We start from the raw sequence: 22,497 nt of genomic DNA, 5'->3' as shown, positions 1-22,497 counted from the left end.
CATTCTAAACCAGTGGGACTCAACCTTGGCTGCTGTACTTGGCGGGGAGGCCTTAATCATGAATTTCCAAAGGCAGGTCACACATTAGACCACATCAGAAACTTTGGAGGCAGGCTGGGCATCAGTGGGCCAGACAAGCTCGGGTGACGGCTGTGCACAGGCACACTTGAGAACCTCGACTGTATAACTCTGGGCAAACCACCCAACCTCTCCAAGCCTAATGCCTTGTTTGGAGACAGAATGGTCCCAACAGCCATGACTGATGCTTTGTTGCTGAATTAGTTCTTTTCCTGGTCTCATCCTACTTAGCCCCCAGACCCCCAAGCAAACCTCATTTTATCATGATCACTGCAAACATCTGTATGCAGAGTAAAAATGTACGTTGCACTTTTTTTCTCAAAACCAATTCCCTTACTGCCTTCCCCAGACAACTGCTACTCACAGTTTGGTAACTTTGCTTCTGGATCTCTCTGCATATTTACACACACACATCGGTATAGGCAGACTTGCATCTATATGTAGTAAATAACATTCCAATAGAGCCTACATGGCTATGTGCATGTATGTGTTTTTAAAAATATAGCAATATATTACATTTTGCTGTTTCACTGAATATAACTTGGACATCTTTATTTTTTGGTCTACAAGATTCCACATGTTTAAAAAGGCCACATATGATTCCAATGCATGGATATACCATAGTTTATTTAACCAGGCATGATACATATTTCCCTTCCTTTTCTCTTTCTTTCTTTATTTTCTTTCTCTCTCTCTCTCTGTCTCTCCCCCACTTCCTTCCTTCTTTCCTTCCTTCCTTCCTTCTTTCTTTGCTATTACAAAATAAAATGTTGCAATGAATTACTGTATGCACATATATTTCCCCACCTTTGTTAAGTTATGTGTGCAATAAGTTCCTAAAAGTGAAATTGTTGAATCAAAACACATGTGCGCTTTACATTTCAGAAGACGTTACCCAACTGCCCTGCTGGTGCTGACCTGTGGGAGTGTCTCTTTTCCCCACACCTCACCACACAGCAAACCCTTAAATCAATGCAAGATTACACAGAGGCAAAGCATATTTGTGTGCTTTCGGTTCATTTACATTTTGAGTTGCCTGTTCGCGTCCTTGACTGATCTTTGTATTGGAGTGTGTTTATTTTTCTCATTGATTTGAAAGAACTCACTGCATATGAAGGCTACTGGTCCTTCACCACAGACCTTGAAAATAAATACATTTTATAGGTTTTTTCCCTCACTTATTTATATATATTTTTCATTTGTATAAGGACTTGCTTACAATTTTAGAAAACCATACTTATCAACTGTTTTCTATTATGGCTCCATATTTCCTACCATATTTATAAAGGCCTTCACTCCACAATTATTTTAAAACTCACCTGTTTTCTTCTAGCACTTTTATGATTGCACTGTTATATTTTTATTCTTTGTTAAATTCGGAACTTATTTTGGTATACAGAGCAAAGCTTTATTTTTCCCAAATTATCAGCTGGTTTTCCCAAGACCATTAATTGATAACCCATGCTCCATTTCCTGACTGATGGGAAAGGCCACCCTTGCTTTGCACTAATTTCCATGTGAAATTTGTGTCTGTTGCCCCACTTTCCATTGCAGTTTTGCCTTAAGATCTTACAGAATTTGTCTCTTCTCATCATTCTTATGTTTCATTTTTTTCTCTGGGTCTCATAGGTTTCTTTTCTTAAAAATAATGCTAATCTAAGGTGGAAGGACAATTGTTTCTTGAGCATTTTAATTTGCTTAGTTTTGTGTGTGGTGTCCACGTACATCATGTTCCATAACCATCTGTGCACAAAGCTCACTTCAGCTGGCTTAGAAATCTCTCCATCATGATACCGGAGAGCTCTCTTGTGCTCTCAATGGCAGCACAGCAAGGCCACTTGGGAGGAGAGACCAGGCTCCACTTAACCACCTGCTGTGGGAGGAACTGTTTCCCCTCCCAAATTCATATGTTGAAGTCCAGACCCCCAGTACCTCAGAATGGGACTTTTCTTGGAAATAGGGTCTTTACAGGGGTAAGTTAAAATGAGGTCATTAGGGTAGGCCCTAATCCCCTATGATTGATGTCCTTATAAAAAGGGTAAATTAGGACACAGACACATGCAATAGAGGGAAGAAGATGTGAAGATACAGAGAGAAGATGATGTCCACAAGCCAAAGACAGAGGCCTCAGGAGAAACCAACCCTGCCCACCTTGATCTCAGACTTCCAGCCTCCAGGACTGTGACATGATAAATGTCTGTGGTACTTTGTTCCAGCGACCCTAGCAAACTAATACACCATTCCTCTATTAATGGATACTGACAGTTCCCAGAGTTTTCTTAGAAGGGATAATCTAGAAAGAATATCGTGCACACATCTTTGCAGGTATTGGCTCCTTCGGGGAAATCATACATGACTTTTCTATCTTCATTCTAGAAGGCATCTTTTTTTGCAGTTGTCAAGCTGCCTTTCTTTCACTGAGCCACTGAAATCCCACCTGCATCACAAGTGTTTCCACCATGGAATAGAACTACTTTTGAAATTTTCCTTTATCTCCTCCATTCCAACCTTCAGGACCCCATGTATGTCCCCTCCCCAACTCTAGGGACAGTAATGTGTGCAGAGAGTAGCAATTCTGTCCTGTGTGGGGACAGCCACAGAGATGCAGGCCTGATGTGCAGACAAAGGCTTGGTGCGTCCTTTTAAACCAGCTTCTTACATTACTTTAGTGCCCTTTGGGTGGTAAATTTGAAAGTCAGCTCAATCTGTGTTGGAAGGAGACGTATGCAAAAACATCAGATATTCTCATATTAACCTGTCATTGATTCAGGATTTTTTTGTCCAATTCCTACTGAATTTGCTTAATTTCTCAACACAAAGCTATAAAGATAATAATAAGTTTTCTAAAACTCCTGGTAAAAGAGTGAATCGACACGTCAAACTGGGCTTATGCCCTCCGGCTGCCTTCTCAGGCTCCTGTCTCCACTGATAGGACTTGAAATCTTCTCACCACCAGGCATGATGGCAAGTCCCTTTTTGCTCCTCATTGGAGTAGTGGATAGGAATTCTGGTTCTGGATTAGAAACACCTGGGTTTTCGGCTTCGAATCACAGCACCATCACTTAGCAGCTGGATAAGTGAAAGTCACTTTACCTTTCTGGGCCTCACTGCTTACCAGCAGGTTGAATTAGACATTCTCCAAGATCCTTTCTCCCTCTAATATCTCTGGTGTCCTTAAACATGTTTCTAAGAAACTTATGATTTGGGACTAGCAATTTCCTAATAATCAGTACAGACTTGACCACTGCAGCCCTCTCCTTGGACACACTTCCTGCCTAAGCTACAGGATGGCTGGCCCAGCTCTCAGGGCAACAGTGAAGACCAAAGAAGCCCCAAGCCTGCCATTCATGCCTGCTCTAGAGAGCTCCTCTCCCTCCTCCCTGTCACTTCCTTCACAGCTATGACCATCAGCTGATTGGTGTTGCTAAAAAAAAAGAAAGGAAAAAAGGAAGTGGTGGACTTGCCCTTCAAGTAAATACAGCAGCTATAAATGCAGAGAAAGAAAAGAAACAGCATTGAAAATAACATAGAATATAAATCCATAACCACGCTGGGGAGCAAAGGAGGCATATTACTAGTGGGCTGGAAACTACTGCTATCGTTGAAGGAAGCAGAGCGAGATGGGCTCAAACTGAAGAGAGAAACCACAGCCTAAGTGCAGGCAGCTGGGGATGGCTGTGAAGAGCCAAGGGTGTGGTGCCTTGGAAATGACAAAGCCTGGGTGGGATGGGGTGAGGGAGAAGCAGAGCGGGAAGCAGGCAGGCAGCCAAGCCCTCTCCAACTCCTCAGCTGCTGGCACCCTTAAGAGCAACAGGAGTCCCTCTGTAGGAAAGACGTGCATTTGAAGAAGCAGGGTATGGCCACGTCCATGAAGAACAGAGAGCACCTGCACCGACCCCCCCATTGGTTACTGGCTCGTCCTGCCCTGCTCACGTCTCACCTTCCTCACATCTCATGGGGGACAGGTTACAAGAGGGCCATGCAACACACACAGCATTAAAAGACTAACTTGTAGGGCACCTCAAAAACAAGACCAGCATACATCCTAGAAGTACCAAGCACATCAGGAAAGCTAACCGCACAAAGGAAGGCACCCAATGGGCAAACAGATGAGTAGGTGCCAAAGAAGACAGAGGTCATGGAGCAAGAAGAGAACATCTACGCTGGAACCAGTAATAAAAACAAATATTAGAAAAAAAAAAAAAACGAGTATTAGGCAAGAGCCTAATGTATCACTTAAAAAATAAATAATTAACTACCTTCAGTGCTTGCTAAAATATAAATGACTCAATAGATGGCCTGAATAACAGGATGGACAGGGCTGAAGATCTTTCTTAAGAAAGTAATTAACCTGTCAGTTCCATGAAATGCAATGAAAAAGGTAAAACAGAGGGAAAGAATGAAAGAAAAAGTGCATTCCCTGCAGCTTTGTTTACAGTATCAAAAATTAGAAAAAAGTCCTAAATGTCTAGCAATAAACAATCATTTTTCACCCTGGAATAAAGCACGATGATCACTGATAGGAAGGGCTCCCCCAATACTGTTGATTCAAAAAAGAAAGTTGCAGGATGATATTGGTATTAAGAAGGCACACACACACACACACACACACACACACACACCCCACCACCACCACCACATCGTCTAAAAATACACACATATATACACATGCATGAATGCACAGGATGAAAGATTAGAAGAATATGCACCAAGTTGCCCTCTCTCAGTGGGGATGGGCTGGGGCTGAGGGTGGTGGTTAAGGAGGGCTTCAATGTCGCCTGTTATATCTGAATTCTTCACCAATGGATATGTACTTAGACATCAGTTATGCAATTTAACACTTTTCAAAAAGAAAATGATAGAAAGTTCTCCCATCTTGCAGGCCAGAGAAACTAACTTCAGAGACAGTACTTACTCATCTGTGACCTATTTGGGACTGCTCTTATTAGCCTCCAGCCAAGACTACAGGCGCAGACTCCCAGAGCCACCCACCTGGGAGAGACTGTGACAGTTATGCCAGTTCTAACCACAGGCCAGGTATGGGCACTGCATGCATGATCTCCACCGTACATCACAGTGAAATCCCCTGTAATCCTTCCATCTACAAAAACTAAAAACAGTAGCTTGAAAACACAGTGAGATTTGAACCCAGTGGGACCTCAGCCCCCCTACTCTCAACCACTGTTGATAAAAATATTTAGTGACTGTGACTTTGAAGCATTAGGGCAATCAAGTGATTCATATACTCTTAGCATTTTGGAACTTCCCTGGTGGTGCAGTGGTTAAGAATCTGCCTGCTAATGCAGGGGACACGGGTTTGAGCCCTGGTCTGGGAAGATCCCACGTGCCAGGGAGCAACTAAGCCCATGCGCCACAACTACTGAGCCTGTGCTCTAGAGCCCGTGAGCCACAACTACTGAGCCCAAGCGCCACAACTACTGAAGCTCATGCGCTCTAGGGCCCATGCTCCACAACAAGAGAAGCCACCGCAATGAGAAGCCCGCACACTGCAACGAAGAGTAGCCCCTGCTCGCTGCAACTAGAGAGAGCCCACACGCAGCAACGAAGACCCAACACAGCCAAAAAATAAATTAATTAATTTTAAAAAAATACTCTTAGCATTTAAGAGGTATTCTGCCTCCACCTAAGCAAAGCCCGAGGATCTTGTAAAGGGGTAGCAGGTTACCCAGTGTTTCCCAAAGTGGACTTCGGAAGTCCTGGTCCCCAAGGTGCTCCAAGAACCAATGAATGCATCCTATGACCACAGGGGTGTAAGAGTTCAGTGACGTACGTCCTGACCATGCACAACACCTGCACAACGGCTCTGAACAAGCCCACGACAGTTACCCTGCTTACTCAACTTTATTCTGTCTCTCATTTCACTCACTTCAACAAGGAAAGCTTCCTCGGGAATACCATTTAAAATTGCACAGCACCCACTTCAGAAATCCAGGGAATCGAGGCTGGCCATCTGATTAAAGCCCTGTGGATTCCCTAGTCCCAGGAAAATACATATTCCCATCAATCAGATAATAAACCATCAGGGTCAGAGCAAATACAGAGGTAACACTGAGACTGATTTAAAACGTAGCTGCTGACCGCTAAATTGGAGTTAAAAGTAATCTTTCACGAAGCATGACTCAGAATATGTCCTGACGGGAGAAATTATAAAAGTTCCAAAAGTTACAAAAAGTAATAAGTTATATAAATGAGCAAATATCCATAGAAATCAAAAGTTTGGGGAAAATGTTTTCAACAATTATGACAATGGATTTACAATGGATTTGAAAGCTACATGAATGTTGATAAGAGTTATGTTAAGACTCCAAAAAGTATACAGGGCAGCAACTTGCAGAAAATATATTTAGCTAACCAACTCCCCAAAATATGCTTCAGTTATTAATAGGTGTGTAGCAAGACTGAAAAGAAACCGTCAGACTGGCATAAGGAGGCGGAGGGTTCCAGAAAAAGAGAGAAATGGAACTGATAGGTTGCTTGGTATATTTGACTCAGTGGGAAACTGAGTCAAGTGGGGGGTGTTTAGCTTTGTGTCAGAGAGCTGGGGAGAGAATTGTAACAGGTACAGGACCAACTGAGAAAACACAAAAATGAAACAAGAGTTTACACCAGGAAAAACAACATGGAGTAAATGAAAGAAAATGGAACTATATTATATACTGTGCTCTAGCAGTAAATATAACCACAGCAAGGTAAACAAACACCAAATAGCATCTTAACCCTAAATTGTAGAAAGATTATCCTGAGTAATAAGAGTCTAGGACTGCCATGCACTTATTTATCAGAGTAGGAAGTCAGGAGACATTGTCTAAAACTGATACATTAAAAAAAAAAAAAAAGTGCAAGTGAACATAGCATCAGGAAATAAGAAAGAAAATTCTAGAAGAAAGAGCTAAAAAGATTAAAAGATTGCTTTTGGGGAGCAGTACTAGAGCATTGGAAGGTATTCTTATAAATTGAAATTAAATAAAAAGAAAGATTAACTCTGGTCCCACCAAAAAATTTCCATGACAACTGAACAGAAAACGGATAAATTTAATAACTTGTTGGGCTGACCAAGACAAAAAGATGGAGTGGGAATGTAGGAGGTTAACTGTTGGACATTCAAATGCTCTTTGTAGCCATTCTGAGTATAACTAAACAAACCAATATTTAAATTGTGACTTTTCCTAACACTTGGCCCTTGGCCCTCTTCCTTCCTTCCACACTCCCCCCATTGACTGTATCCAGGCCTGAGCCTCACGGACCCTGACATCAGCCCTACACTCTCCTGTCAATCCTGCTGTCTGCCCAGACTCTCTTCAGATCAAAGATGTGACACTCAGCATGCCAATCTGCAAGCCCAGTGTCCTCCCACATCTGTGCTCCCCTCCAGGGCTCCAGCACAGCACTAAGGGATACTGCCTTCTCCAGTTTCAGGAGCCAGGACTCCAGGGTCAGAGACAGGTACCCCCAGGACAGAGGATGCTGCTTACCAGATACTGTCCATCATAAAAGCTTTCAGTATATCCCCCTTAGTAATTGAGATGTTAACAATATTCTAAATCATCCTCACCTTCCTCTTCCCATCATCAGCCTCTGGCAGCCACCAAAACAAATACACAGTTTCCCAGAAATAAAAGAATCAAGAAAGAGTCATTTTTGAGTTGTTAAACCCACTATAATAGAAACTAAATATTCTTTCTTCTACTGGTATTTTTGGCAGTGGCTAAATTTGACTATACTTAAGATTCCAATGCAACCACCTTTCAGGATTCATAGGGCAAAACTTACATAACTCTTATTAAAGTAAAAAAAAAAAAAAATTCAAACCGACGCAGGCTAACATTTTGCCAGACAAAATTATAAGCTAGTAGAAAACTTTCCTGCTAATATAAAGTCAAAATGAATGAATAAATTTTTCCTTTAAAATCCAATCAGCCTAGTTTTTTTAAATCTTCCTACAATTCCTCAGTTTAAAAAAACTCTCTTTTTCTGAGTGGAAAAAAAAGAAAACCCAACTTGTTCAATTCCAAGGTAGAAGAGTAAGATGGTAAGATATAATTAAGTCAGACAATTTAATTCCAATCTCTCTTTAAGACTCTGCCTTTTGATTTCAACTGCTGTAAAAGAAAAGCAATGTTCAGTGTGCAGACATTTTTAAAAAATTTCTTACCCAAAGGCCTAATTTCCTAATTTTCTCTCCACTCATTTGCAGCTAAATCAATCCAGAAGTGGAAGAAAGTGTTGGGGGGCAGGGTGGTGGTGAGTTAGGGAACCGTTGGAAAAAAAATCTATTTGGTGAAAAGCTGAGAAAGCAAAAATTAGCTCAGATTGTACAAAGTACCCGGCCATTTCTTAGGTACAGATAACAGACAGAGATAGAATGAGGTGCAAAGTGAACAGGAAACAGTATTTCTTCCAAGGCCATGTAGCTGTGAAGGGTGGTAATAGCCCTTCTTTAAGTAACTACTGCCTTCTTTCTCTAGAATCAGACTGTCAGAAACTTTGCTGTTGGAAAGTCTCTCAGTAAGGATGAAACATCGTATTCTCACTTGGAGGATCTGTATTTTGATTGTTATCACTGAAAATTCAGGAAAGTCTTGCTATTTCAGGCTTCCTGGAAAGGGGGGAACTACCCATCTAATTACTGGAAAGTGTGAGTTGTTGGGCAGTAGAAATGTAATTTGCTTTCAAAAGCAATCGGTAGCTTGACAGAATCTAATACAGAATCAGTCCCCTAGCCCTAACTCCAAAAACTGCTGAAAAACAAGGTTTTTTGGTGAGTTTTATAGGGAACCTCATTTAGTGACATTGACACACGGCTATTTGTAGCCTCTCTTTATTCCACTTAGTGAGACTTTTCACACTGTTTGTGCAGAAATATTAACATGTGGGATTATAGGATGCTGCCCAGGCTGTGTTGGAGTGGTGTGTAACATATGGCATCAGTATGTATGCAAACCTTTCTAAATTCTGAGAAATGCCTTTCTCAAGGCTGAAATTCAGATTCTAAATTTGAATTCTAAATTCTCAAAAACCCTGAATTCCAAAACATATCTTGGCACAAGGGTTTTGGATAATGATTATGGATATGCTATGTGCTAAGTGATGTCCTACTAAGAAGTCTTTGGTTTAATAGAGAAATCAGACCTGCACTTAGAATACTAAATATGAACCTAAAGAAGGCTAAGGTAACTTATTTCTGAAATGCAAATCTAGGGATAAAATTATCTTTCTGACAATTTCATCCCTCAGGAAAGATAAAGAGCTAAAATATACACCTCACTTTTATCCTTGGCTTAAAACATTAAAAACATTCTGGTTATTAAGATGATTTACAAAATCCTACATATTGAAGCACTCCAAATACAAAGAATATAACTGTTTCTATTTTAGCGCAAAATTTCCCTAAACAGATCAAAAGTTCAATGCAGACAGAACAAAATAATTTGATAAAATATTTTTAGTAGACAAGATTTCTCACTTAAAATACCTAATACTTTACAAGTATTTAAACCTTTTACCTCAAAGACAAACATATCCAGGCACTGTTTGGCCTTTTTTTTTTTTTTTTTTTTTTTTGCAGGGAGAGGGAGACGTCATATGCACATCAGTGAATTAAATTGCATTTAAGTAAAATGCCACCTGTGTAACAGCAATGAATTTGTTCTTACTAAAACAAAGAAAACAAATACTAGAATCAATTCCATTTCTTTCAGGAATTCTCCATCATCCCATGATTTTTCTTTTTTAACGTGAAGATTCAGATGTGACAATTTGAATCTCCAAGTCTTTAAATTACATCTCCAAGTCTTAATTACACACTGAAATGCCTCCAGGGTTTAAGAAAATGAACATCTCCAGTCAACAGTTTTACTTGGGTTAAACGGGAATCTTTGGCAAGTCAAGCAAACTCATTAAAATAACCTGCAATCCTGTTTCCAAAGGCCACCTGGCAGGATGGCATGGGCCTTTTGATCACCAGTCGGGAACGTCTTGGGTTAATGAGTGGGAAGACTCTGCACCGTGAATGAGATTCTCTTTCCCAAGCAACTGCCCCTCAAACAGCCAAAAGACTGAAACTCTAACTTCTCCAATGATTGTCTTGCTAGTTCTTGATATTCAAACAAACCAAAAAAAAAAAAAAAAATTCGCTTTTGTATCGTTATTTAGGTGGGTTTAAGGTTTTGAAGCCATAATATGACCAAAAATATCTTTAACTCAAATTCACATTTGACTACACAAAACTTCACTGCTCTTCAAGTCATTCACTGGCTGATGAAGTTATTTTACCATGAAAATGTGGAAAAAAGGGCAATGATGCTACATTTTCGTAGTGGTTCAGAAACTTTCATGGTTTTATGCAACTGCTCTTTCTTTCTGTAGTAAAAGTATGAATAAAACCTTTGCAGGCATATAAACATCCCTACATTGAGTCACTTCGACAAATACAGTGGAATTTTCCAGTGCATTCTGTGAATGGCCAAACGAAAATGTGTCCTTTCCGAGACCCCGACACGGAGTTTCTTGTGCCTGCGGACTCCAGCTAAGTCTCCCAGGACCCAGCCGCTTCCGCACTTCCTGCGCTCGCGGCAGCACCTGAAGTTTTGGCTTCTCGGCACAGGCCCCCACCCACGGGCCCGGCTCCCCGTACAAAAGCTGGACCCCAAGAGGCACTAACTAGTTTTAGGAGAAAAGCTGGCACAACTGACTAGTTTTCAATAGAAAAATTTTATCAAATGTTCCCTCCGATTATCAAAGCAGGAGGGCCCTAGGCGTACCCGTCTGGGTTAGCATAGGCGCACAGACCTTGCGCGGGCCAAGGAGGAAGGGCCGCATCCTCCCCTCTCTCGGCGCCTTCTCCCCTTCCACGCCGCCTTCCCAAGCCTAAAGGTGCGTCCCGACTGCCCAAGCGGAGAGAGCAAGCGGCCACACCTACCTGTATCAGGTGAGGCTAGGGCGGGGCGCGGGTCTCCGGGAACCGGACTGGCGCGAACTAGGGGGCAGCTCTGGGCGCCGCGCCGAGCAGCCCCCTCCTCCTCGCTGCTCCCGCCGCCGGAGTCGCCTCAGTCGCCCAGTGCATGGCGCTTCCTCATTTTGGGCAACTTCCTTAACGCTCCCAGGCAGGCCCCGCGCTTCCTCCAGGCCGCCGCGCTCCACCGCCCTGGGACCGCCCCGCAGCCCTTGCGCCGCGACCGCCCAGTGTGCCATGTGCGCCCCCAGCGCCCAGGGCAGGGCAGCGGCGGCCGGAGCGCGCCGGAACCCAGCCCGCGGGGTTGGCCTACAAGGCGGGAGGCCGGAGGGGAGAAGAGAGAGGAGCCAGGTGGGCGATCCTTGCCAATTCCCGGGCGCAGAAGGCCTGGACAAGGGGGCCTCATACCAAAAAAGGGCGTGCGGCCAACAACAGGAGCCTCTTGCCACCTGGCCTGACTGCTGCCTGATCCTTCCAAGGACCGACAGGCAATCAGGGGCACGCTCATTTGCCGTGCAATTGCTTGGGAAGAGAATCTTGTTCACTGTGCGGGTATTCCCAGTTACCAACCCAAGACGCTTCTGCTGACTGGTGATCAGAAGGCCCCTGTCATCCTGCCAGGTGGCTTCTGCCTTAGGTGAACATCAGATTTTATAGCGCACCTTTGGGTGAGACCAGCCTGTCCAACAATTCAGTTTTCTGAGGGCTTTAATTATTACAAGGTTCTTGACAGTGAGTTAAACTTGCGTCCTTCTTACCCACGAACGGTTCTGTTTCATCCTAATTAAAGTTTCATCCTTCTCCGTAGTCTTTAAAATAGTTTAAAAACACCTACGTGGTTCCCCTTCCCCCTTTTTTCTGTTAACCCTCTTTAAAATTTTCCCATAAAAGTTGCAAGCCCCTCACATTCTTGGTAACAGTGGCTAACAGTGCCTGTTTTAAAAAGCTGTACCTGAACCGAAATACAATTAATAAAATAAAATATATAGTGTGTTAGATTATAATTGCCATGGAGAAAAATAAGGTGATAGGAAGCATTTACACTCGGTTGGAGCCCCTCAGCATTTTCCACTGGGACATTCTCTTCCATTTATTTTTGCCACGAAATTTTTATTCCAAGTGCAAGATTTTTATTATGGTTATATTTGTTAACCACTGGACTTAATTTTACTGCAAATAACCAACAAAATATCCATTGTTGTCTAAACAGAGGCTGCAGATCCTCTGGCAATATTGTTGGAAATGGGCAGGAGGGTGATCTGTCTTGCTTTTACTAAGATTACAACGTTTCCTTAGGGAATGCTAGTGGGAGATGAGATGAAGTTTTGGATCCATCTCTAAGCCACCCTTTAGCATTGCTGCAGTCCTTCCCACCTTTGAGTCATCTTGAAAGTTAATTAGTATGCTTTTTTTTAAAGTTAAAATCATCACACAAATGCCTAGAAAAAGAATCCTCCTAAAAGTCAACACATTTCTCCCAGCCTTTCTTCCTTCACCCCATGTGCCATTTCCTTTTGCTGACTTTGCTTTTTATCTTTCATTCAAATAAATCTTAGCTGTGATCACATGCGAGTCCTGGAAGCCCTCCTAACAAAGCCCTGCACCCAGAGGGTCTCAGGGACTCCTGACACCTTTACTTTTTAAAGTCTCCTGTTACCTTGAGGTCCTTTATTTTTATATTTCTTTGAAAATAGTCAATATATATTTTATATGTGGTTTTGCTGTGTTAATTGCACCTTATGAAGTCTTTAATGTACACTTATGTTGTCTGAGTGTTACCATTGCTTCTTGCTCATGGTGCCTGGCTTCCTTGTGTATTTGGCTACATTGGATGTGATCCACTCATTGTCCTTGAAAAATTATTTGTGGAGATTAATTGAGGCCTAGGGAGAAGGTACTTTCTTTCAGAGAGAATTTGCCTTTGCTTCTGTCAGAAACCTAGGGTGCAACTGGTGTTTGGACAATTTAAGGTAAATTCTCAGCTTTTGTGTTTTGGGACCACCTAGGTGATATGAACCTGGGCTGGAAATTTGGGCACAATTTTGGTCAGCTGGTGGTTACTGTTTCTCAAGGATTCATTTCTTATGCTCTGTGCTCTGCTCTGTGCTTCCATTCACATTTCTTTTAATCTTTGAGTCCGTGTTTTTTGTATTCCATGCTTTCTCTCCCTTAGTTCACGCCATCATTTTGGTGGAACACAATCTTCAGGAGTTTCCTGAGAAGCAGAAGTAGGTATTTTTTTCCTGTGCACAGATATTTATTTTTTAAAAAACGTATTAACAAGGAGATACATTACAGTTCATATGACTCCACAGGTGAAGTGTGTCTTTAAAATAATTTAGGCAATCATATATTTCTAATGGCCCTAATACCCCCAATGAGAGTCCATATTTAACATCCCTATGTTAATTATCAATACCTGGGGTGGGTATGTTGCCACTGATAAAAGAAGCCATGTAGTGGTGGCCTCCAATGTGGTTAGAATTCTAGCTGACCACTAACTGGGATGTGAATCCCAGATAAGGGAAGCGGAAGTAGGTATTTTAAAGACCTTCCATATCCCAAAAGTTTCTACCTTCAAGTTTGATTGATGGTTTAGATTGTAATTACACCTTTTTCTTCTCTCAAGATTTGAGAGAGAATTGTCAGGATTTTGTAGACTCACAAGATGTAGTTTTTGGGAGGTGGGGACATGACCTCATTGTGATACTCTCAAACTTCTGTTTTGTAGATGAGCCAGCACTTTTCTAAATTCATCCAGTTAAGCGCTTCTCCTTTTCTTGCTTGGTTACTATTGGTAACTTACATTTTTATTTCTCCCCCTTCCTTTTTTTACTGGGAAGGGGTAGAAGGGAGGTGTGGGTGAAAGAGGAGGAAGGTTCTTTATTTTTTTCTAGATAGTGGATATTATTTGGCTGTTATGAATAATCCTGCCATGAACATCTGTATACAAGTTTTCGTGTGGATATATGTTTTATTTTTTTCTTGGATATAAAACTAAGAGTGGAATTGCTGGGTTATATGGTAACTCTATGTTTAACACTTTGAAGAACTGCCAGACTGTTTTCCAAAGTGACTTTACCACATAACGGTGGCCAATAGGCACATGAAAAGATGTTCAGAATCACTAATTATTAGAGAAATGCAAATCAATACTACAATGAGGTACCACCTCACACTGGTCAGAATGTCTGTCATCAAAAAGTCTAGAAATAACAAATGCTAGAGAGGGGGCAGAGAAAAAGGGAACCCTCCTACACTGTTGGTGGGAATGTAAATTGGTACACCCACTATGGAAAACAGTATGGAGGTTCCTTAAAAACTAAAAATAGAGTTGCCATATGATCCAGCAATTCCACTCCTGAGCATATACCTGGAGAAAACTATAATTTGAAAAGATACATGCATCCCAGTGTTCATGGCAGCACTATTCACAATAGTCAAGACATGGTGGCAACCTAAATGTACATCAACAGATGAATAGAAAAAGAAGATGTGGTATATATACACAATGGAATACTGCTCAGCCATAAAAAAGAAGGAAATAATGCCATTTGCAGCAACATGGATGGACCTAGAGATTATCATACTAAATAAAGTAAGTCAGACAGAAAAAGACAAATACCACAGGATATCACTTATAGGTGGACTCTAAAATATGACACAAGTGAACTTACTTATGAAACAGAAACAGACTCACATAGAAAGCAAACTTATGGTTACCAAAGGGGAAAGGGGGTGGGGGAGGGACAAACTAGGAGTATGGGATTAGCAGATACAAACTACTATATATAAAATAAATAAACAACAAGGTCCTACTCTATAGCACAGGGAACTATATTCAATATCCTGTACTAAATCATAATGGAAAAGAATATGAAAATCAATATATATATGTATAACTGAATCACTTTGCTGTGCACCAGAAACCAATACATTGTAAATCAATTATACTTCAATTAAAAAAAAAAAAAAAACAAAGTGGCTTTACCATTTTTAGATTTCCACCAGCAATGTGGGAGGGTTCCAATTTCTCTCCATCCTTATCAGCTCATGTTATTGTCATTTTGATTATAGCCACCCTAGTGCATGTGAAGTGGTATCTTACTGTGACTTTGATTTGCATTCCTTTATGTCATAATGCTGAGAAGCTTTTGATGTGCTTTATAGCCATTTGTATATCTTCTTTGGAGAAATGTTTATTCAGATCCTTTGCCCACTTTTCAGGACTCATTTTTATTATTGAGTTGTAAGAGTTCTTTACATATTTTGGATACAAGTCCCTTATTTGATATAAGATTTGCAAATATTTTATCCCACTTTGAGGGTTGCCTTTTCCCTTTTTTGATGGTATCATATACCAAACAAAAGTCTTTAATTTTGATGAAGTTCAATTTTCTCAGTTTTTCTTTTTTTGCTTGTAGTTTTGTATTATATATAAGAAGCCATTTTCTAACCCAAGATTTTGAAGATTTGCTCGTATGTTTTTCTCTCGGATTTTTATAGTTGTAACTCATACCTTTATGTCTCAGATCCATTTTGAGTTAATTTTTATATATAGTTTGGGGCAAAGGTCCAATTTCAGCTTTTTTTCAGGCACATATCCAGTTTTCCCAACAGTAGGTGTTGAAACAACTATTCTGTCCACAATTATCTCGACACCCTGTTGAAGATCAACATAAAGGTTTATTTCTGGACTCTCCATTCCATCTCATTGATCTATGTATCTGTCCTTACACCAGAACTACAGAATCTTAATTACTGTAGTTTTGTAGTAAGCTTGGAAATTGGGAAGTTTGAGTCATCGAGCTTTGTTCTGTTTCAAGATTGTTTTGGCTGTTATGGTTCCTTTGCATTTATTATATGAATTTTAGAATCAACTTGTCAATTTATGCAAAAACAGAAGCTGGGGTTTGATAGGGATTGTGTCGACTCTGTAGATCAATTTGGGAGCATTTCCCTCTTAACAACATTAAATATTCTTATCCATGAACATGGTCCATTTTTTTAGGTCTTCTTCAATTTCTTTCTTTTTCTTTCTTTCTTTTTTATGGTTCCTCTACTTCTTTGAACATATTTATAATAACTCCTCTGAAGTCTTTGTTCACTAGGCCCACCGTCTGGGCCTACAAAGGCTGTTTCTGTTGCCTGCTTTCTATTCCTGTGTATAGGTGATGATTCTCTGATTCTATGCATGTCTCATTTTCTTTTTTGGTTGAAAACTGAACACTTTAGGTTATACATAGCAAGTTTGGAGACTGATCTCTCCACCAGGGCTTGTTGATGTTTGCCTGTTTGCTGGTGCATTTGTCTGGTATTGGCTGGACTATTTTCCTGGCTGTGGGAAGCCTGTGATGTCACTCCTCTGAGGGCACAGCCTTGGGTGTGGGACAATATCTCTGACCATGGGGAGTGATTGTGGTCTTAATCGGGTCTCTTTGACTTTGTCTTTCCCTGATCTCCCTGACGAGCTTCTGACTGGTTTGCTGTTGGTGTCACACCAAGATTTTAACCTCTTTTAATTGCCTGCTGATTTCTTTGTTGTTTTCAACAATGCCCTGGGTATAAATTGCTCAACTGTCTGATCCAATTAAAGTCAGTTCTCTTTGCAGGGACAGATGTTACTAGGCTTTGAGGCTTGCTCCTACCTAGGAAGGCTCTTTTTAGCTACCTCTTGTTCTGGTTCTGTTAATCTTCCAGCTGGTCTGTTTTGCTTATTGCTACTAGTATTATTAAGTTACCATCTTCCTTTTAATTGCTCACCTCCAGAACCTCTATTGTTTTTAACAACACTTTTAGATGTGAACTTCCTTATGTTCTATTCCCGTTAACTAACATTAGTCCCTATGGACCTATTCATCCATGAACCAAACAAATAATTGTTGCACCCTCCTTGGCATGCATGCTAGAGATTGTACTTGCCTATCTCAGACAGTAGAAAATTAAACTTATAAAATTGACACTTTTGGGCTTCCCTGGTGGTGCAATGGTTGAGAGTCCGCCTGCCGATGCAGGGGACACAGGTTCGTGCCCCGGTCCGGGAAGATCCCACATGCCGCGGAGCGACTGGGCCCATGAGCCATGGCCACTGAGCCTGCACGTCCGGAGCCTGTGCTCCACAATGGGAGAGGCCACAACAGTGAGAGGCCTGCATACCACAAAAAAAAAAAAAAAAAAAAATTGACACTTTGTAAAAAATGACTGGTATTTTTCTTTTAGTTCAGTAGTACTCAAATGAATTTTGTTTCTTTAAGTCTACATGTGGTCTTAGAGAGATGGTGAATGATTTGTGGAGGAAATTAAGTTAAATATAAAGTAAATAACTTGATGAGAAAATATTATTTTAAGAAAGTCTTCTAATGTAAAGCATTAAGCGTACTGGTATGAAATTCTATTAAATATTAGTACCCTGGGAATCATAACCTATTTCAAGCGTACCTAGAAAAAATATGCCTAGAAACAAAGAAACATATTCTGACGCAAAATATGTTGCAGTTCCATGAATGGGCATTTCCTGCTTGCATTTCCCATATATCTCTTCCCTTAATAATGTTTGAAAAACTTGACTGATTTGAATTTTCAGGTTTGATCTGGGGTTGCAGTTGCCACCTTGAAACTCAGTTAAAAATGAAAACTTGTCATTCTTTTCATTCCTACAAATGGCCAACAGGTACATGAAAAGATGTTCTACATCACTAATCATCAGGGAAATGCAAATCAAAACCACAATGAGATACCACCCCACACCTGTTAGAATGGCTATCATCAAAAAGACTAGAAATAACAAATGTTGGTGAGAATGTAGAGAAAAGGGATCCCTTGTTCTGTTAGTGGGAATGTAAACTGGTGCCACCACTATGGGAAAGAGTAGGGATGTTCCTCAAAACATTGAAAATAGAGCTACCATATCATCCAGGAATTCCACTTCTTGGTGTTTGAAGAAAATAAAAGCGTGAACGCGAAAAAATATCTGCCCCCCCCATGTTCATTGCAGCATTATTTACAATAGCTAAGATATAGAAACAACCTAAGTGTCCATTGGTGGATGAATGGATAAAGAAAATGTGGTGTATAGACACAGTGGAATATTACTCAGCCATAAAAAAGAATGAAATAGTGCCATTTGTTAAAACATGGATGGACCTCGAGGGCATAATGCTAAGAGAAATAAGTCAGACAAAGACAAATACCATGTGACCTCACTTAAAAATGGAATCTAATATATATATGTATATATAAGCCCAAAGGTACAGAGAACAGACTGGTGGTTGCCAGGGGAGGTGGGGGACAGGAGAAATGGGTGAATGGTTTTTGTCTTTTTTTGCTTAAAAAAATTGTATTTATTTTTGAAATTAAAAATGAAAAGCTTTCAAATTAATGTATCTTTTATATTATTAACACAGTTTGTTGTGAAATTTGTTGCCATATAGAAATTGAAGAAAGGAGTGACTGACTGAAGTTATCTGTCAATACATACTTTGACTTTTGAGTCTGTGGACCCTCAAGTCTCCCTCCTCTCCAAATGGGGGCTCTTTGATTTGAGTCAAAGACAAAATAGATTGCAAGGAATGTCAGGGGGCTACTAGACAGATGGGGTTAAATGAAGACAGAATTTATACACAGAAATGACTCAAGAAAGAACTCTGGATTTCCAAAGAAAATATATATCTAATAAAACGGGTAAAATATAAAAGTCATCCCAAGTCACAACTCTAGAGGCAGCTACTCAAACTTTTCTTGATGTAGTTTCAATCATTTCTCTGCATACAGAGACATATAAATGTGTGATTATATAAGATGTTTTATCACTCAGTTATAGGATTACATAACATGTTATGGAAATACATTTTTAACATCTTTATTGGAGTTTAATTGCTTTACAATTAAACTTGTAATTGTAAACTTGTAAACTTGGTGTGTTACTTTCTGCTTTATAACAAAGTGAATCAGTTATACGCATACATATGTCCCCATATCTCTTCTCTCTTGTGTCTCCCTCCCTCCCACCCTCCCTATCCCACCCTTCTAGGTGGTCATAAAGCACCGAGCTGATCTCCCTGTTCCCGCTAGCTATCTATTTTACTTTTCATAGTGTATATATGTCCATGCCACTCTCTCTCTTTGTCCCAGCTTACCCTTCCCCCTCCCCATATCCTAAAGTCCATTCTCTAATAGGTCTTTGTCTTTATTCCCGTCTTGCCCCTAGGTTCTTAATGACCATTTTTCTCTCTTTTTTTTTAGATTCCATATATATGTGTTAGCATACTGTATTTGTTTTTCTCTTTCTGACTTACTTCACTCTGTATGACAGACTCTAGGTCCATCCACCTCACTACAAATAACTCAATTTCGTTTCTTTTTATGGCTGAGTAATATTCCATTGTATATATGTGCCACATCTTCTTTATCCATTCATCTGATGATGGACACTTAGGTTGCTTCCATCTCCTGGCTATTGTAAATAGAGCTGCAATGAACATTGTGGTACATGACTCTTTTTGAATTATGGTTTTCTCAGGGTATGTGCCCAGTAGTGGGATTGCTGGGTCATATGGTAGTTCTATTTTTAGTTTTTTAAGGAACGTCCATACTGTTCTCAATAGTGGCTGTATCAATTTACATTCCCACCAACAGTTCAAGAGGGTTCCCTTTTCCCCACACCCTCTCCAGCATTTATTGTTTGTAGATATTTTGAGGATGGCCATTCTGACCGCTGTGAGATGATATCTCATTGTAGTTTTGACTTGCGTTTCTCTAATGATTAATGACGTTGAGCATTCTTTCATGTATTTGTTGGCAATCTGTATATCTTCTTTGGAGAAATGTCTATTTGATCTTCTGCCCATTTTGGATTGGGTTGTTTGTTTTTTTGTTATTGAGCTGCATGAGCTGCTTGTAAATTTTGGAGATGAATCCTTTGTCAGTTGCTTCATTTGCAAATATTTTCTCCCATTCTGAGGGTTATCTTCTCATCTTGTTTATGGTTTCCTTTGCTGTGCAAAAAGTTTTAAGTTTCATTAGGTCCCATGGGTTTATTTTTGTTTTTCTTTCCATTTCTCTAGGAGGTGGGCCAAAAAGGATCTTGCTGTGATTTATGTCATAGAGTGCTCTGCCTATGTTTTCCTCTAAGAGTGTTAGAGTGTCTGGCCTTACATTTAGGTCTTTAATCTATTTTCAGTTTATTTTTGTGTATGGTGGTAGGGAGTGTTCTAATTTATTTCTTTTACATGTAGCTGTCCAGTTTTCCCAGCACCACTTATTGAAGAGGCTGTCTTTTCTCCACTCTATAATCTTGTCTCCTTTATCAAAGATAAGGGGACCATATGTGCGTGGGTTTATCTCTGGGCTTTCCATCTTGTTCCATTGATCTACATTTCTGTTTTTGTGCCAGTACCATACTGTTTTGATTACTGTAGCTTTGTAATAGAGTCTGAAGTCCAGGAGCCTGATTCCTCCAGCTCCATTTTTCTTTCTCAAGATTGCTTTGGCTATTTAGGGTCTTCTGTGTTTCTATACAAATTGTGAAGTTTTTTTTTCTACTACTGTGAAAAATGCCAGTGTTCGTTTGATAAGGCTTGCATTGAATCTGTAGATTGCTTTAGGTAGTAGAGTCATTTTCACAATGTTGATTCTTCCAATCCAAGAACATGGTATATCTCTCCATCTATTTGTATCATCTTTAATTTCTTTCATCAGTGTCTTATAATTTTCTATGTACAGGTCTTTTGTCTCCTTAGGTAGGTTTAATCCTAGGTATTTTATTCTTTTTGTTGCATTGGTAAATGGGAGCGTTTTCTTAATTTCACTTTCAGATTTTTCATCATTAATGGATAGGAATGCAAGAGATTTCTGTGCATTAATTTTGTATCCTTCTACTTTATCAAATTCATTGATTAGCTCTAGTAGTTTTCTGGTAGCATCTTTAGGGTACTCTATGTATAGTATCATGTCATCTGCAAAGAGTGACAGCTTTACTTCTTCTTTTCCAATTTAGATTCCTTTTATTTCTTTTTCTTCGCTGATTGCTGTGGCTAAAACTTGCAAAACTATGTTGAATAGGTGAGAGTGGACATCCTTCTCTTGTTCCTGATCTTAGTGGAAATGGTTTCAGTTCTTCACCACTGAGGACAATGTTGGCTCTGGGTTTGTCATATATGGCCTTTATTATGTAGAGGAAAGTTCCCTCTATGCCTACGTTCTGGAGGGGTTTTATCATAAATTGGTGTTGAATTTTGTCAAAAGCTTTCTCTGCATCTATTGAGATGATCATATGGTTTTTCTCCTTCAATTTCTTAATATGGTGTATCACATTATTGATTTGCATATATTGAAATATCCTTGCATTCCTGAGATAAACCCAACTTTTTCATAGTGTATGATCCTTTTACTGTGCTGTTGGATTCTCTTTGCTAATATTTTGTTTAGGATTTTTGCATCTATATTCATCAGTGATATTGGCCTGTAATTTTCTTTCTTTGTGACATCTCTGTCTGGTTTTGGTATCAGGATGATAGTGGCCTCATAGAATGAGTTTGGGAGTGCTCCCTCCTCTGCAATTTTTTGGAAGAGTTTGAGAAGGATAGGTGTTAGCTCTTCTATCAATGTTTGATAGAATTTGCCTGTGAAGCCATCCGGTCCTGGGCTTCTGTTTGTTGGAAGATTTTTAATCACAGTTTCAATTTTAGTGCTTGTGATTCATCTGTTCATGTTTTCTATTTTTTCCTGGTTCAGTCTCAGAAGGGTGTACATTTCTAAGAATTTGTCCATTTCTTCCAGGTTGTCCATTTTATTGGCATAGAGTTGCTTGTAGTAATCTCTCATGATCCATTGTATTTCTGCAACGTCACTTGTTACTTCTCCTTTTTCATCTCTAATTCTATTGATTTGAGTCTTCTCCATTTTTTTATTGATGAGTCTGGCTAATGGTTTATCAATTTTATTTATCTTCTCAAAGAACCAGCTTTTAGTTTTATTGATCTTTGCTATTGTTTCCTTCATTTATTTCTGTTATGTTCTTTATGATTGCTTTCCTTCTGCTAACTTTGGGGTTTTCTTGTTCTTCTTTCTCTAATTGCTTTAGGTGTAAGGTTAGGTTGTTTGTTTGAGATGTTTCTTGTTTTTTTAAGGTAGGATTTTATTGTTATAAACTTCCTTCTTAGAACTGCTTTTGCTGCATCCCATAGGTTTTTGGTCATCGTGTTTTCATTCTCATTTGTTTCTAGGTATTTTTTTATTTCCTCTGATTTCCTCAGTGATCTCTTGGTTATTAAGTAGTGTGTTGTTTAGCCTCCATGTGTTTGTATTTTTTACAGATTCTTTTCCTGTAATTGATATCTAGTCTCATACATTGTGGTCAGAAAAGATACTTGATATGATTTCAGTTTTCTTACATTTACCAAGGCTTGATTTGTGACCCAAGATATGATCTATCCTGGAGACTGTTCCAC

The 22,497-nt window shown here is 39.9% G+C and overlaps 1 protein-coding gene across 2 annotated transcripts in view; it reads right to left on the bottom strand.

Annotated features, from left to right (window-relative positions):
• The window catches only part of SYK (spleen associated tyrosine kinase), a 96,442-nt gene extending 85,191 nt beyond the window's left edge, over positions 1-11,251 (bottom strand). For both annotated transcript variants that reach the window (XM_030832532.3, XM_030832534.3), the window contains exon 1: positions 11,018-11,251. The gene's annotated coding sequence lies outside the window, so the exon portion shown is untranslated. The remainder of the gene's footprint in view (positions 1-11,017) is intronic.
• Between the last annotated feature and the right edge of the window lie 11,246 nt (positions 11,252-22,497).

The sequence above is a fragment of the Globicephala melas genome, chromosome 6 (assembly GCF_963455315.2).
Source record: "Globicephala melas chromosome 6, mGloMel1.2, whole genome shotgun sequence".
NCBI lineage: Eukaryota > Metazoa > Chordata > Mammalia > Artiodactyla > Delphinidae > Globicephala > Globicephala melas.
This window is presented reverse-complemented; position numbering and strand designations above follow the sequence as displayed.